Source organism: Lycorma delicatula, chromosome 6, assembly GCF_047948215.1.
Source record: "Lycorma delicatula isolate Av1 chromosome 6, ASM4794821v1, whole genome shotgun sequence".
Lineage (NCBI taxonomy): Eukaryota > Metazoa > Arthropoda > Insecta > Hemiptera > Fulgoridae > Lycorma > Lycorma delicatula.
In genome coordinates this window covers 26,185,120-26,201,931 of record NC_134460.1, presented here as the reverse complement: position 1 = coordinate 26,201,931, position 16,812 = coordinate 26,185,120, and the positions used below count along the sequence as shown (strand labels likewise).

Here is a 16,812-nt window from a genome sequence, read left to right as displayed (position 1 = left end):
ATTACAAACCTTACATATTATCAAAAATAAGGAAATTTATTGATACTTGTCAACACCGATCCGTTGCATTGAGAAAACCAGAATCGATGCCTCTCTATTGTTCTCTGTCTTACGTCCACCATATCGGACATTCTCGCAGCTTCGTGAGAAGTTCCGATTTGTCTTGAACATTCTGGAACGTCTGCGCGACCGTCTGTACAAAAGTGCATAAATGCTGCACACGTTCGGTTCCAGCCAGTCTCAGTCGAATCGATCCTTCTATCGCTATCAAATCTATCGTGAATGTGTGTATATAGTAATTTGCATGTTAACTGCAACTCACACAATTAAATATTCACGGAGATAGATTTATCCAGAATCATGGATAAATTTTTAAGTGGGCGTAAACGACCATTAGACGATAATGAAACATCAACAAGTTTACAGAAGAGCATGAAAATATTCTCAAGAATACTTAAATTTTGGGTTTACCAGTACTGAAGTAAATGAAGGAGAAAGGCCCCTACGTGCCATTTGCTCAAAAATTTGGCAGCAGACAGATGAAATCTAATAAACTTAAACGATATTTAGAAACGCTTCATAGTGAGTTCGTTAACAAACCCCGAGAATTCTTCGATTTAAAATTAAAATCATAAGAAATGCAAAAATCATTTTTAAAAACATTTGTGAACGAAAAAGTTTTACATGCCTCTTACAAAGTTTCATATAAAGTAGCCAGATGTAAAAAACCTCACACTATTGGTGAAGATTATTTTGCCAGCTGCAATTGCGATCGTAGAAACGATGTTTGGAGATAATTTTGCCAAAAAATTGCAGTTTATACCTGTATCAAATGATACTGTTGCCCGTTAATTGGTGATACAGCTGAAGATGTACAGCATTAACCTTTGGAAAGTTGTTTGACAAATTGTTTTCAATTCGGCTTGATGAGGCAACAGATAGCAATAAAGATGCTCATTTCATTTCCCATGTACGATGGTATGTCAGAAATAGAAGAACTAATTTTCTTCAAACCAATAGAACTCAACGCAACAGCAGTCGCATTATTTGCTATCTTAAATTATTTAATAAACTAGGCAAACATAGAGTGGGAAAATTGTGCCGGAATGTGCATCGATGGTGTTCGTTTAGTATTTGGAAGATTCCAAAGTATACAAGCACGTGTGAAATAAAATCTCCACAGTCTGTCTGGACACATTGCATGATCCACAGAGAAGCTCTGGTTTCCAAAGAAATGATTCCTGGTCTGAATGTTGTGCTAACGACGGTATTTATCGTAGTAAATTATTAAAAAATGAGACCCCTAAAATCAAGAATCTTTTCTGCATTTCGTAAAGACATGGGTGCAGTACATTCAGCGTTACTATTTTATTGCAAGGCAAGATGGTTATCTCGTGGGAAATTTTTACAACGTATTTGTGAATTAACAGATGAAATCGCCATTTTTCTAGAAGAGTAAAACCGACTGGAAGCCGAGAAATTTCGAAATGGTTTATTTGTGATGAAAGTGAGCTATTTGGTGGATATATTCGGGAAATTAAATACCTTCAATCTTCAACTCCAAAAATCAAATACATATACGTTGGATACGAGTGATAATGTTAACGCTTTTTGTAGAAAACTGGAATTGTGGAGTAGAAATTTAAAGTAAAAAAATTAGAAATGTTTGCAAATGTGGAAGAATGTGTCAAAACTTACGAGACTGAAGAACAACATGTGAAAGTTATTTTTGTAACCATTGAAAATCATTTAGCCATGCTGGCAAAGCACGGATAAATGCTTTGGGCAGGGTTGGATGATGAGTTTTCTGTACTGAAAATAAGAGCATCCGTATACTGTTACCATTTTCAACATCCTACTTTTGAGAAACCAGATTTTCTACGGTGGTTGTTTTGAAGACAAAATATAGATCTCAGCTAAATACAGAATAAGGACTCAGAGTGTATTTCTAATGTGAAACCTTTCTTCGAAAAACTTTGCTCTGCAACACTTGACTCCAAGGGAGTCACTAATAACTATTAAACTTGTTTTTAGTGTAGTATTGATAAATTAATTATTAAATACATTGTGAATTACTGGTAAAATTCTATTTGTAAGTGTATTATGTCAGTGTAAATGTCTATTTTATTATTTATTATGTCAGAATGTAGTTTGTTTTGCTTTCCTTTCAGTTAATTAATAAATCTTTTGAATAACATTTTCTTTTCGATATGTTCACGCTCCCATTTAGTGTTATCACGCCCTCCTTGAGGGGCATGCCCCACAGGTTGAGAAACACTGACCTAAATGACTATGTACGTAAATGACGTCCACTCATGAAGGTTGTCCTGAGGCACATTTTTGGGTTGTCTTTTTTCGGTGTCCTAAGGTTAGATTATCTCTTCTCACTATATACCTTTTTTCTATTATCGTTGATTCTTTCTTCTCTGGTTTATTTCGTTGATTTTAGCTAGACGAATAATGGATCCTTCCTAAGAATATGAGACCAACAGGATACAACGCGTCATTAGTATCAATTTCGATTGACTGGAGAGCCTCTCTCTATGGATTTCGTTCGAGACTCTATTTTTCCACCCAGTGTCGTTAAAAAACCCAAATCTAGAGGTAAGATATTTATCGATAGAGAAGTGTCTTCCTTTCTAATATTAAGTACACACAGTACACCAATCGGAGAAATATACTGAGGAAGGAGATTAATGTTAATACAAGGGAAGTTTTTTATTTTTATTTACAATAATTTTTTCATCAATGCAGAAATGGACCTATAACGAAGAGATCGAAAAAAGAATCTGTACCGCACTCACGCATAATAATAATATTTCAAATAAAAAATGTACCGGATTTTTAAAAAAAATTCAAATTTAATATAAAAGAAGAAAATTGTTTGTACAGCGAGACAACTAAAAAGAAAACGATTATAAGATAACGTACAGGCAAACAAATTTAGCTTACCTACACGAAATGTGAAGAGACGATGTACAAATCGTCGGAACTTCAGTAGCAGAATCAAAAGAGAAATAAAAATATTTATGTTTGGTACAGAGAGTATACCGCCTCGAACTAAAACGGAGCGAATTTGTGATAAAAGAGAGGATTAGAGCGAGCGAGAAATGGAAAGAAAAAAAGAGACGGTTGCGCCGGTGAGTATATTGTACAACGAGTAATGGCGCCCAGGAGGGGATCACGTATTAAGATAGCCCCCCGCGGATAATTTTACACCTCACATTGATAGGAGATGACATGACCGGCGCCGGTCGACCCGCGCCGACCTGGCGAGAGAAGGAGAGATTCAGAGAGAGAAAGAAATTTTGAAAGAGCAAGAAATAAAAGAAGAAGATGAAAAAGGTGGGGGTAGGAGAGAGGTGTCTGTATCTTCTGTATACATCTATGTATTCCACCTCAAGACAACCACGACATCCGACCCGACCCCATACAACAGCGCCACCTAGAAGCACAACGCCGACACATACATACACAAATAAGTATTTATATATATTTAAAAATTAACATCATACGCTATCATAAGTACTGTCATCGCTTAATAAGCTCACCTTACCCGTAAGTAAAATCGCAAAAAAATGATAACTGTTTGAGATAACGTATTTCTTTAACTGCTCTACTTAATTATTATCTTACAGTTCATGTCCTTTTGGAAATGAAAATGGGTGACCAATGTAAGTCAAAACATGAATGGTATGAACTTATATAAATTCTACGGTAAGAATTTTATCAACGTAATTCACTTATCAGTATAAAGTTAGTTTTTGAGGTAATAAAGAACTTTTCCCGATGTTCCCGTAATTATTTTCGAATACACTACCTATTGTTGTCCAGGTTTTGTACAGTGACGTAGTTGTATATATAAACGTAGTTTATATATGTTGTAAATGACGTAGTTGTATGTATATAAATGCACAGCATTTATATACATTAAATCCTAAATTAGACAAATTTCAGCCGAATTAATGATTATTTATTTGAAGCAAACGGTTAGTTTATGTCGGTTTATTATTCGTCATTAGCCCTCAAGATTCAACCCTAGTACTAAATGTTATGTATAGTATAGACACAAAACTTGTACATAAGGCATACTGGTGAATTCCTTGATGCAGAAAACTATTATTATTTAACAAGTTGACCGATGAGATATATTTCATTGTCTTTCCGAATTTATATTGTGACCCAAAAATGGGACACACTGAAAGTTAATTTTGTTGTGTGCCTCAAAATTAGGTCACAGCTTTAAATATTTTGTGTGCATTTCTTTTATAATATTTTAATTTTACAATGTAATGTTTATATAGTTTTAACATCTGAATCGGCCCATAAATTGAAGTATTATGGTTCCTTTAAAATTTATTTTAAATAAACTAGTTGAATCTCTATAATTTCAAAGTATTTAAATAATATACTAATTTTTATTATATATTTCATTTATCCTCAATTATGAGATAAATATATTTTCGGGTATATATTCCTTTTACCTAAATAAATGAAGATAATTTATGCAAGTATTTGCTTCTCAAAAAAAAGAAGAATATTAATTAATTTCTCTACAATGTCGTCCTAATTTTTTTTTTCGAAATACGTAAAACATCTGAGGCAAAGTGGCACGAATGAAAATTTCAAACATTAAGAAAAAAAAAATTCACGATAGGACAGTTATTGGTTAGAATATTATCTGTATTTCAGTGGACTTTCCTTTTTATCCTTACAGTGTATTCAGATCTCAGAAAAGACATTTAGAAATAACTTTACTCCTTATTTTTCCTTATAAACCTATTTTTCCTAAAAATGGTACGTCCAAATCTAGTCGGATTGTCTACAGCTGCTTTTTTTTCCACCCTACCCCCCGGGCCGGATCCACAACAAAGCAAAGCACAGCCAAGGGGGTTGTCTACTCAAACGGGCCGCCCCGTTCGCCGGCCATAAGTCTAGTCCGACAGGTCAGCCCGCCGGTTAGATCTTTTCATTGCCTGCCTCTAACCCCTACGGCGGGGTATCCAAGCCCGACTATGTCGTTCCTGGACTCCACTTCAGAAGCCGGGACTCGGTCTTGACGCCAATGCCTTTAGTGAGAGCACCCTATGCAGGGCACTCACACCGGGCTCTCGGTCTTTTTCGCGAAGAGATGAGAGAGTCCCAGTGCCTCATCACTGCCGCCCATCCGTGCAAGCACAGACGAATGGGAGCTCTGCAAGGGGCTGACCCTCAACCCCTCGCCATACTGTTGCTTGTTTGGGACATTCAATCTACACTATACTTGATATACTTAAAAACTTTGCTGTGCGTATCAGTTTTGGATCACCCAATCAATTTCCAGTATAATGAAAAAAACAATGACAATTAGTCGCTAATGGATATTATACCGAGAGATTTGTAATAAGTTTTAACTTAAAAAAGTTTTTATTCGTTTGGGCAAATTTTTACTGTATCATAACAAACAAGAAAGAATCATGACAGCGAAATAAGTTTAGAAAATGTGGCTTATTTTTGTCAAAAGTTATAATCAGATGACAAGGCCTACGTAAATACATGTTACTTTTTTTTAACTTAGTAAGTTTCTTTTAATCTTCTAGTAATATTTGTGTTTAAAAACTAACACGAAAAAGAATAAAAAATGCGGTTGTTAAGAAAAAAATTGTCCAATTTATGAATTATCTACCTATTAGATTATAATTATGTAGTATCACATTCAATATGATGCAAAGTTGGAAAAAATAAAAATACTGTATTATACTGAGAATAATTTTTTTCATTTATGAATTACTATAAAGTAGTGAGATTTTTTTATATAACTAGCAGACGTAAATCGTTACATTCATTAATAAAATAAAAATTTGCAAAACAATTTATAGAAATAAAATTAAATTAAGATGAAAATCGATAAAAATAATTTCGTAGGAAAGGAGAATGTTAACAAGTAACCCACCTAATTGAATTCAGAAACATTTATTTTTAGTACATGCTTATCCGCTGTGTTAAATAATCAAACCTGATTTTTCGAAAAATAGTTCATACAATTTTAATAACTTTATTTTTACGTGAAATATTATAATTTTTAACACCTGCAGATAATATTCATTAAATTAAAAAAAGCTATTTCTTGAAAATGTCAAATTTCAAAATTTAATTCCAAACAAGGGTTCTTAGGATTTTGATCAACATTTAATTGATTTATTGCTTTTTAGAGTAATAAATATTAGTATTATACAATACCAAGTATGCATAAAAGACTTAGTTTTTTTTATTAGTAACCTGGCGTGAGGTGCTTATTATTCTTAGAAATTATTTTTTTTTTTAGAATAGACTTTTATAAGATTCCCTACAACCATTACTGTTATGTAACTAACAAACACACACACACACATACATACATACATATATATACAAACAAACCTAGATTTGTATTAGTTTATTCGGTTCTCTCATTTTTCTGTTCAGCCTTCGGAACCACCGTAAGGTATGTATATTAACTTCAGGGGATGAATGAGGATGATATGTCTGAATGCAAATGAAGTGTAGTCTTGTACAGCCTCAGGTTGACCATTCCTGAGAAGTGTGGTTAACTGAAATCCAACCACCAAAGAACACCGGTATCCACGATCTAGTATTCAAATCCGTATAAAAGTAACTGCCTTTACTAGGATTTGAACTTTAGAACCCTCGACTTCGAAATCAGCTGATTTGAGATGAGTTCACCACTAGACCAACCCGGTGGGATTATTCGCGTCTCATGAAATAAAGTAAAACTAAACTTAAGTTTTCGAGATTATGTCTATTCCTTCTTTATGATTTATTTCAGGATAAATTTTAGCAAATAATTTAAAATGATTAAATGTAAAGCAAACATAATGTGAAACAATTTCCGTTGATACTTTTTTCTTAAATTAAACTTCAGGTTTCTGTCTTTGTAATAGATTAGTGTTTGTAACTGAAAAAATGCTCATAGTTCAACTGGAAGTGGTTCTTAAAATCCTTTAATAAGAGGTACTTTTTTTCTTGTTGGAAAAAAGTTGAAAGTTATATTTATAGCCTGTTTTAGTCTGAACTATTGTACAATTTTTACAGTATAGCGTGCAGACCACAAGCCTACCATTTACGGTAGTCAATTCATATCTTTACTGTTGAGTAAAAAGATTGCTAATTTACTATAATGGTAAAAAAAATAATAAAATAAACGGGAGAGGTTGTTTTACTACATTCCTCAATCGTTAGTCAAATTTCATTTCATTGCTCTAAATTTTTCAAAAATTGAGAGGAAAAAATAAGGGAAAATATCCATTTTTGACTACTCATTTATATGACTAAAGTTTGTTTGATGTTTGAAATAATCTAAAAATAATAAAATAAAAATGTTTTTATACTAACAAATAAGTCTCAATTTTTTCATTATCTTCTCCAAATTTGAATGTATTTTTGAATAAACGGTTTTCTAGTTACTTTTCAAAATTATAGAAATACATGTAACAATTTCATATAGGAATAGGTTATTAAAAAAATTATCAGATGTGGACATAACATGACTTCCATAAGCCTATTAAATTATACAATATTTATTAAAATGAAAAGTACATAAAAGTTTATTTCAATAATAACTTCTGATTTCTTTTCATATTTGTTTTTTATTTTTATTATTGAATTATTATTTATCGTAAAATTTTCTTGCAATCAGAGGTTAATAATTATTAATAAATCAATATATTTAAATTATAAAAAAAGTTAAAAAAAGGGAGATAAAGTCTGATTAGAACCAATGTGCCCTTGTAAGACCCAAATATTTCATTAACTAAAATTTTATTTGGCTATAACTCTGGAACCAATGAAATAAATACCACTATATACCGTTGAAAAGCTCTCAATGAGAGCTTATTACTGTAGTTAAGAAACAGTCTAAAATCCAGATTTTTGTAGGATTTTGGGCTTTTTTCGACATTTTTGGTTCAGTCAATTCCAATCAAAATGGGAGGTGCACAACTAGATATTACAACAGTCCTAAATCCAAAATTTCAACATCCTACTGTTAATCGTTGTTTAGTTATACGAGACACATACATACGTACAGACGTCACGCCGAAACTAGTCAAAATAAATTTATTGACGGTCAAAATGGATATTTCCGTTGAAATATGAAAATCGAAATTTTTCGGGATCACAATGCTTGTTTTACTTCGTACAAGGAAGTAAAAAGAACGAAAAATTATTATATTTTTAACAGTTTTTTTCTAACATTGTGTTATGATTTTTTTGGAATCATTAGTTGAATAAGAAAACGTGTAGTATAATTAAAATTAACCGTTAACTGCAGAGAGTAATAAGTATTGTAAATATCTCGTCGTAAGTTAGATTACAAATACTAAGAACTCCGGTTCATGAGTAGTTCTGATATAATCATTTTTTAGGAAGATTTCATAAGAAAGCTACCTATTATAATAGGTACCATGATTCTACTTGCGAAAAATTTCGACATATTTTCGCGTTTCACATCTCCCAGACCTCAAAACCACAGTCAGCTCAAAAGTTTACACACGTATATATATATATATATATATATTTCACATTCTTGTGGAAACGATAACTGCCGTAATTTTGCGCCAATCAATTTCAAATTGTTTCTTAAAAATAATTCGTCCCAAAATCTCGGTCGTGTTTGCTAGCCAAAATTGGACCATAGGGTGGAAATGGGGGATTTTTCGAAAAACCAAAATATCGTTATAACTTTCTTATTAAGTAAAATATCGAATTTGTGTAAAGTTCCTACTATTCTTTGGATAAGGGCCTAAAATTTATCTAAGTAATTTTTTTTTATATCATCAACCATTGACCCAGGGGGTTGAAAAAATGGGGCTTCGAAGACAAAATAGAATCATACATCTAATACGCATCTAATTAATACGCACAGTATCGAATCGGTTTAAAATGGTCGTTAGTCCTCTAAACATTACCTAAAACGTTTGTGTGAAACAATTTTTGATATGACCAACCCTTAAGGGATGACCAAAATGTTGCTGGAATTGTAAGATGGGGCTTGTCGTATGCTAAACATGTGAAACGTTTTTCACATGCAACCATTGTTTATTGAATAAATTTGTTAATTTTCTTAACTTTAAGATGGAAATCTATTTTATCCCCTATTTAGCACCGGTGAAATCTACCCCAATCTTTCTTCTGACGTGCTGAAAGGGAATTTTTTTAATGGGATTTAGTGCAGACTGTCCACATTGGTGCAAAATAATTAATCTTTTTTTATTTAAAATTATGTTAAATTATGTTAGAGAATATTTGTTCCTTTTATTATTAAACAGCTTTTCTTTCTAAAATTATTACAGCAGTTTTAGTTTTAATTTTTTTTCTTGATATATTTTCAATTTTTATGTACATATTAAAGAAAAACAAACCAACATACGTGGCGTTTATAGACCTAGAAAAGGCATTCGATAACGTAGACTGGAATAAAATGTTCAGCATTTTAAAAAAATTAGGGTTCAAATACAGAGATAGAAGAACAATTGCTAACATGTACAGGAACCAAACAGCAACAGTAGCAATTGAAGAACATAAGAAAGAAGCCATAATAAGAAAGGGAGTCCGACAAGGATGTTCTCTATCTCCGTTACTTTTTAATCTTTACATGGAACTAGCAGTTAATGATGTTAAAGAACAATTTAGATTCGGAGTAACAGTACAAGGTGAAAAGATAAAGATGCTACGATTTGCTGATGATATAGTAATTCTACCCGAGAGTAAAAAGGATTTAGAAGAAACAATGAACGGCATAGATGAAGTCCTACGCAAGAACTATCGCGTGAAAATAAACAAGAACAAAACAAAAGTAATGAAATGTAGTAGAAATAACAAAGATGGACCACTGAATGTGAAAATAGGAGGAGAAAAGATTATGGAGGCAGAAGAATTTTGTTATTTGGGAGGTAGAATTACTAAAGATGGACGAAGCAGGAGCGATATAAAATGCCGAATAGCACAAGCTAAACGAGCCTTCAGTAAGAAATATAAGTTGTTTACATCAAAAATTAATTTAAATGTCAGGAAAAGATTTTTGAAAGTGTATGTTTGGAGTGTCGCTTTATATGGAAGTGAAACTTGGACAATCGGAGTATCTGAGAAGAAAAGGTTAGAAGCTTTTGAAATGTGGTGCTATAGGAGAAGTTTAAAAATCAGATGGGTGGATAAAGTGACAAATGAGGAGGTATTGCGGCAAATAGATGAAGAAAGAAGCATTTGGAAAAATATAGTTAAAAGAAGAGACAGACTTATAGGCCACATACTAAGGCATCCTGGAATAGTCGCTTTAATTTTGGAAGGACAGGTAGAAGGGAAAAATTGTGTAGGCAGGCCACGTTTGGAATATGTAAAACAAATTGTTAGGGATGTAGGATGTAGAGGGTATACTGAAATGAAACGACTAGCACTAGATAGGGAATCTTGGAGAGCTGCATCAAACCAGTCAAATGACTGAAGACAAAAAAAAAAAATGTACATATTTTGAAATAGGTAGGAAATTGGATAATAACTGTATAACTGTTGGAATCCGCAAATATTTAAGGATAATAAATAAAAAAAATAAATATTAAGGCAACCGCTTAGGAATACACTTTTAGAATTTTTTTTTACGAGTTTCATATTGGTGTAAAGATTAAAAACACTGAAAACTGAATCATTTTCTTTTTTTAAATAATTTCAATGATAAAATGAATTGTTGTGCTGTAACAGAAAAGTGAAAGGTAACAAATTAGACCATAGTTGATATTTGAACGTTATTATGAAATTATTTTTTAAGCTTTAAATTCATTGATAAACATAACTATGTTTACTAGTACAACATTAATTAGAAATTACTTAACTTATACAACGCAGACCCGGTAATTTATTTAGAATGTGATGTTATAGCTCTCATACACAACACACAAACCAAAACCTACGTGAACATAAATAGTCGACTTATTGGACACCTTTAGCCGATACATCAATTTGTCTTGCATTGTTTCCGTGTCAAATATAACTTATAAATATAATAGCACCCACGGATCGCTCTATGCACCTTTTTTTAAAATATCGTTTTTAGCCTACAATTTATAAAAATATAGTGATGTTAAGGTCAGAAGGTGATACTTGTCTTACAAATTAAGATCGTGGTTGTTGTGATGAAAAAATTCTTGTCTCAATATTAGTTTTATTTTCTTGTCCTAATTAGAAAGGTACGTGGTTAGACTGCTATCACAGTGCATGTAAGCAAGTGTAACGATGTTACATTGCATATACGTTATACTAAATGATTTATCCAACGTTTAAATGGTTTAGTTTTTCGTAATAACAGTTTATCAACATAGCTTTCCGGAAAAGACTAATCTTTAGTTAGTTTGTTCCGTCGCAAAACATCTTTGGTCGTACCGTTTAAATTCTCTCAACTGGACAATAATGATGGACGTTCATATCGGGTCTCTTTTTCTATCATGCGTAATAGATTTTCTGGATAGTTTCTAAATTTTTTAAAAATTATTATTTTAAGTAACCTTATTATTTGTCTGTCGGATAGGATACAAAAAATTTTTATCGTATGAAAAAGGTCAATTGTAATCGGGATTCGCGATCGTAAATTTTTAGATTAAAAGCATCTTCCGACAAAATTTATTTAGTAAAATAAATAAATTCAAAATTCCCTACATGATAGTGTTACTTTAGTCGCTCTCTTATCGTTCTCTGATACCAGAGGACGTTATCCTTTCTATTTAAGTATATAATTACTTTTAGTTGAACTACAAACAAGGCGGGCATACGGCCCACCACGAAACAGTTACATGGTTTATGTTTCATTACACACGATTTTATTAAATGTTTCAGCCAACCGTAACCAAATAACGTTCATGGATTTAGCGTTCTAAAAATAACAAATCTTTCGCAACGAAAGCTTCAAAATCCTGAGTATTTTTAGCTGTTTCTTGAGTTGTAATTTTTAAACACAGCTCTTACCCCAATGTTTTCCTTTTTTACCCCCAAAACACAAATATAATTTTAGATAAGTCATTCGTATCAAGAAGTATAAATCGTTCATGGGCTGCGGTAGTCGCCCGGCACACTACCATTGGTCCGCTCTGCGCCAATAGCAGCTCTCTTTTTTCTGTTTTAGCCTCCGGTATCACCGGAAGGTATTACTTCAGAGGATGAATATAAATGAAGTGTAGCCTTGTGCAGTCTCAGGTCGACCACTTCTTAGAAGCGTGGTTAATTGAAACCCAATCACCAAAGCAACCGGTATTCACAGTCTAGTATTCAAATCCGTATAAAGGTAACTTTATTAAGTTTTAAACCTTATAACATTATTTCGATTTCGAGAGTCCTAAGGTTCAAATTTTAGTGAAGGCAGTTACTTTTATACGGATTTGTATACTAGATCTTGACTACCGGTGGTTGAATTTCAATTGACCACACATTTCAGGAAAGGTCGACCTGAGACTGTACAAGACTACACTTCATTTGCATTCATCCTCTGAAGTAATACCTTACGGAGGTTCCGTTAAACAGAAAAAGAGAGAGGTCAGGTCAGCATGAAATCTTACCTACTTTTCACTTATTTTTGTTTACGAAAAGAAAAGAATTATACAAAATGTATTTATTTTGTATAACTGAATTCATTTTTTTTATATAATTGAATTAAATTATCCTCATTATTCCATAGTTTCAACAAACGCTATTGGGGTAATGAGAAAGTTTTAATAAAAAAAAAAGTTGGTAGCTTACAATTTTTTGTTTGAATTCAGACAGTTTTTTTTGTTGCCGTTTTAAGCAAAATTTACTGTGAAAAGCATGACTGACCCTACCTATTAAATTTTGGTTTACGAAAGGAAAAAGAAAATGGTTAGAATTCCAACAAAAAATTGTAAGCTGTTAACGTTGTTTTAATGGTTGTTTCAATTTTTGTTTCCATCGTTGTACAACAATAATTAAAATATAATTTTATTTTAATCAAATAATTTAGAAGTAAATTTAATAAAAACAGCTCCTTGCTACATGTAAAATATCGAATTTAACATTAAGTTATTAAAAAGATAATGATTATCATTTGAAATTTTTTCGATTAGATTATTATATAATAACAAGAAATATCTGAGATGTTTCTAAGTTCTATTTTTTAAAGAGATATTTGTTACGTAATAAACTTTTGGAGAATAATTTTAACTTTTACATACGTACAATATATGTATACTATAAAAAAGTAAGTGGACATGTCAGAGGTCCAGGTTAGGTCAGGGTATACGGATTTGAATACTAGATCGTGGATATCGGTGTTCTTTGGTGGTTGGGTTTCAATTAATCACACATCTCAAGAATGGTCGATCTGACACTGAACAAGACTGCACTTCATTTACATTCATACATATCATCCTCATTCATTCTCTGAAGTAATACCTTGCGGTGGTTCCGGAGGCTAAACAGAAAATAAAGAACAAAAAAAAATATGATCACATATAACAAACAAACAAACCCATGCACCATCCTTTTTAATGGGAAAGAAAAGATTTTTTTTTTTGCGTACTTGTTTACCAGTATATTAAAATGTAAAGAGTTTAATTAATAAAATGCTAATTTAAGTCTAGTCGTGACAAAGCAAAGTAGTGTATAATTTTGAAATAAAAATAACAACTACCGTAATATAGTAATAAAAATTATAAAAATAAATTCAGAAATTTAGAAATATGATCACTAATATCTTTTATAAAATTAATGATAAATCTTCCAAATAGATGGAGTTTCAAATTAAATAAAAATTGTTTCTCAACATAACACATCATTCTTTTCAGAAACGCAACATAACTATTTTAATATTCAAATTAAAATTAGGTTAAAATTTGGAACAAGTATCGTAGAGAAATAACTCTTCCGATAAAAAAAAAAAAAACACTTTTGTTTTTAATTCATTACTCATTTTTTGGGTTTTAAATTTTTTTATTATGCTTTTAACGTAATAATATGCCAAAAAACTAATCGTAAAACTCCTCAAAATCTTACTGAAAATCGATTTAAAATTTAACAAATATTTCAAGGTTTTCTGGTTTAACAAAGTGGCGAGATTTTCTTTTTTTTTGCAGTTTGAAAGAGAAAATCTCAAACCTAATCCTCAGAAAGAGTTCATAGTTTTTTGTAGTACAAAATTAATAACCCTAGATAAATTAAAGAAAATATAATATGAAAGGGAAGAGACACTAATATAGTTGAGCAAGAGGAGGTGGAGGAGTTTGTTTACTTGGGGTGTGTTGTGGACAGGAGTGGAAGGACCGATGGTGATCCAAGAATGAGAATAAGTGAAGCCTTTGGAGCATTCAGTACGTTGAATAAGATATAGAGATAAAAGAGCTTTTCTGAAAGAAGTGAGATAAGGATTTTCAACTGAAATGTCAAGAGTGTTGAACGGTATGAATCCTGGAAGCTAAGGAGAACGATCGCAAACAATCTTCAAGTAAGTGCCAATAAATACTTGAGAAAAGTATTGGTAGTGAGGTAGCCTGTTTTCATAACAAATGAAGAATTGCGGTAACGGTCTAACTAAGAACCCGTAGGAGTGCAAATCAAAAGAAGGAAGTGAGGGTGGGTTTGCTACGCTCTTCGGAAGGAGACTAGGGAAACCCTTGAGCGGATTCCTGCTAATAGAAGAACGATTGGTAGGCCAAGGAATACTTGGAGGAGGACACTGATGGATAAGTTGTGGGAGAGAGGAAAGATCTGGAAGGAGATCAAGCGAGAGGCGGCCAATAGGGTCAGCTGGAGAGGAACAGTGGAGTCCCTACCGCTCCAGGAATCAATGGGATTACGAAGAAGATATATATTAACATATTTATTACAAAACTAGTTTTTATTTTATCAAGTTTCTTTTTCCTTTAAGTTCAACTTTCTATAATTTATTTATCTTTATTTTGTCCTAGAATTGCTGTTGTACAGGAGTATACAGGAGGGGTTGTACAGAGAAATACTACATAATGTTTTCTTTCTTTCTTATAATTAAATTGTTTTTGACACTATCAGATCTCTTTTCTCTGCGACGACCCTCCTCGCTTATACTTGTCAACAAGAAATATAATTTAAAAAAATAATTTTAACCCCTTGTTTATTAATTTTCATTATCTCTCTCCCAGGACTCTCTTAAAAGTTAGGGTAAATTTTCGCAATAAAAATACAAAAAAATTAAAAAAACTCAAGACGAAAAAACTTAAAAAACCTGTAATAATTAAATAACTGTATTTTTATTCTTATAATCCTCTGTGACTTTATGATATTGCTTTTAAGACAATAAAATTTAAGATTATGATTAACTGTCGGGCGTGACTGTGATGATATGTAAACATTATCTTTGTACTCTACGGGTCACGCACAACGGTCAATCAAAATCTTAAATTTTATCGTCTTAAAAACAATATCACAAAGTTGCAGAGGATTAAAAGGTAAAAATACAGTTATTCAATTATTTCACTTTTTTAAGGTTATTTCGTCACAGAGTTTTTAAAGTTTATAATTTTATTTTTTATTTATTACTTATAAAGATTAATAGGCCGGTGCCCAACAGTGGGATGTTTATAGGTTGATGATGATAATGAAAGTTTAGTATACTTGACCAGCGTAAATTATTTAATAATCCACAAAATAATGTAACCTTTCTGGAGTTTGAAAGATTTAGAAACATTCAAAAACTGTTTTGAAGAAATATATCTACTGCAGCGCTCACTAGCGGCTTATAACCGTAAAACTAATTTAAGAACCTTCTCTGAGGTGATATCTATACAATGCAAAAACCCGCATCGAAATCGGTCCAGTAGTTTTTGAGGAAAATAGTAAAACACACACACACACACACTACAACCTTTTACTCCAAACGCATATACCGTCTCCGTTCCGTCGTGTGTAAAAACTGTTTAATTGTAACCTATCACGGTAATCCTTACCGTAGGATAAATTATGCTTCTATTACCATATTTAATAAATTATCGATTCTTCAAAAAGATTTTCCCATCAATTTATTTAAAATAAAATTTAAAAAAATGTCTGTTAAAGAAATACTGTTTCTCTGTAAATGAATTTTTAAGTAGTATTAATATTAAAGAATTTAAAAAAGCCTAAAATGTTTGCGTTTCTTTTTAACATGTAAAAATAAAACGAGATCAAATTATTCATACAGAATTTAACAACTTTTATTTTTTATTATTATAATTAATTATGTATTTTGTATTGTTACACTAATTAAAATTTTAGCACGGTTTCACTTGATTCATCCAGATAAATACCAGGGCAATTATATTTTGGAGTAACACACCTATTCATTTCTGAAGTGTTCTATACCACACAGATTAAAATAATATAATATTACATTCACTCATGTCTTAATAATTTTGCTTCTCTTAATTCTCCTTCTAATAATTTTTTTTTTTTTTAATTACCTTCTTTTTTTACTTCAAACTGATATACGTACTTTGTTAGAAACCATTATTGCTTTTCAACCGATTTTTTAGTTTTTCATTAAAGTTTCATGCGCCCAAGTGTACATATACAAGAGTTTATTAAATCAATTTTTTGTTGAAAGTTCAATTAATGATCACCGCAAAAAATGATAATAAACAATAGCCAATCCAGCCATCCTAAATTAAAAATTATACTATGTACGTAATATTTTTTTATAAAAAAACAAAAGGTTGTAATGAAGCACTTTAAGAAATATTTTAGCAGCAATTATACATAATTATCGATTAAACAGTTAATATATTTATAATGATATGTTATATATTTACCAAGTGATATAATTGCGAGGGA

General features: G+C 31.6%; 1 protein-coding gene across 1 annotated transcript in view; it reads left to right on the top strand.

Moving 5' to 3' along the window:
- LOC142326761 (noggin-like) overlaps nucleotides 1-16,812 on the top strand; it is a 244,484-nt gene that overhangs the window by 16,108 nt on the left and 211,564 nt on the right. The window lies entirely within an intron of this gene.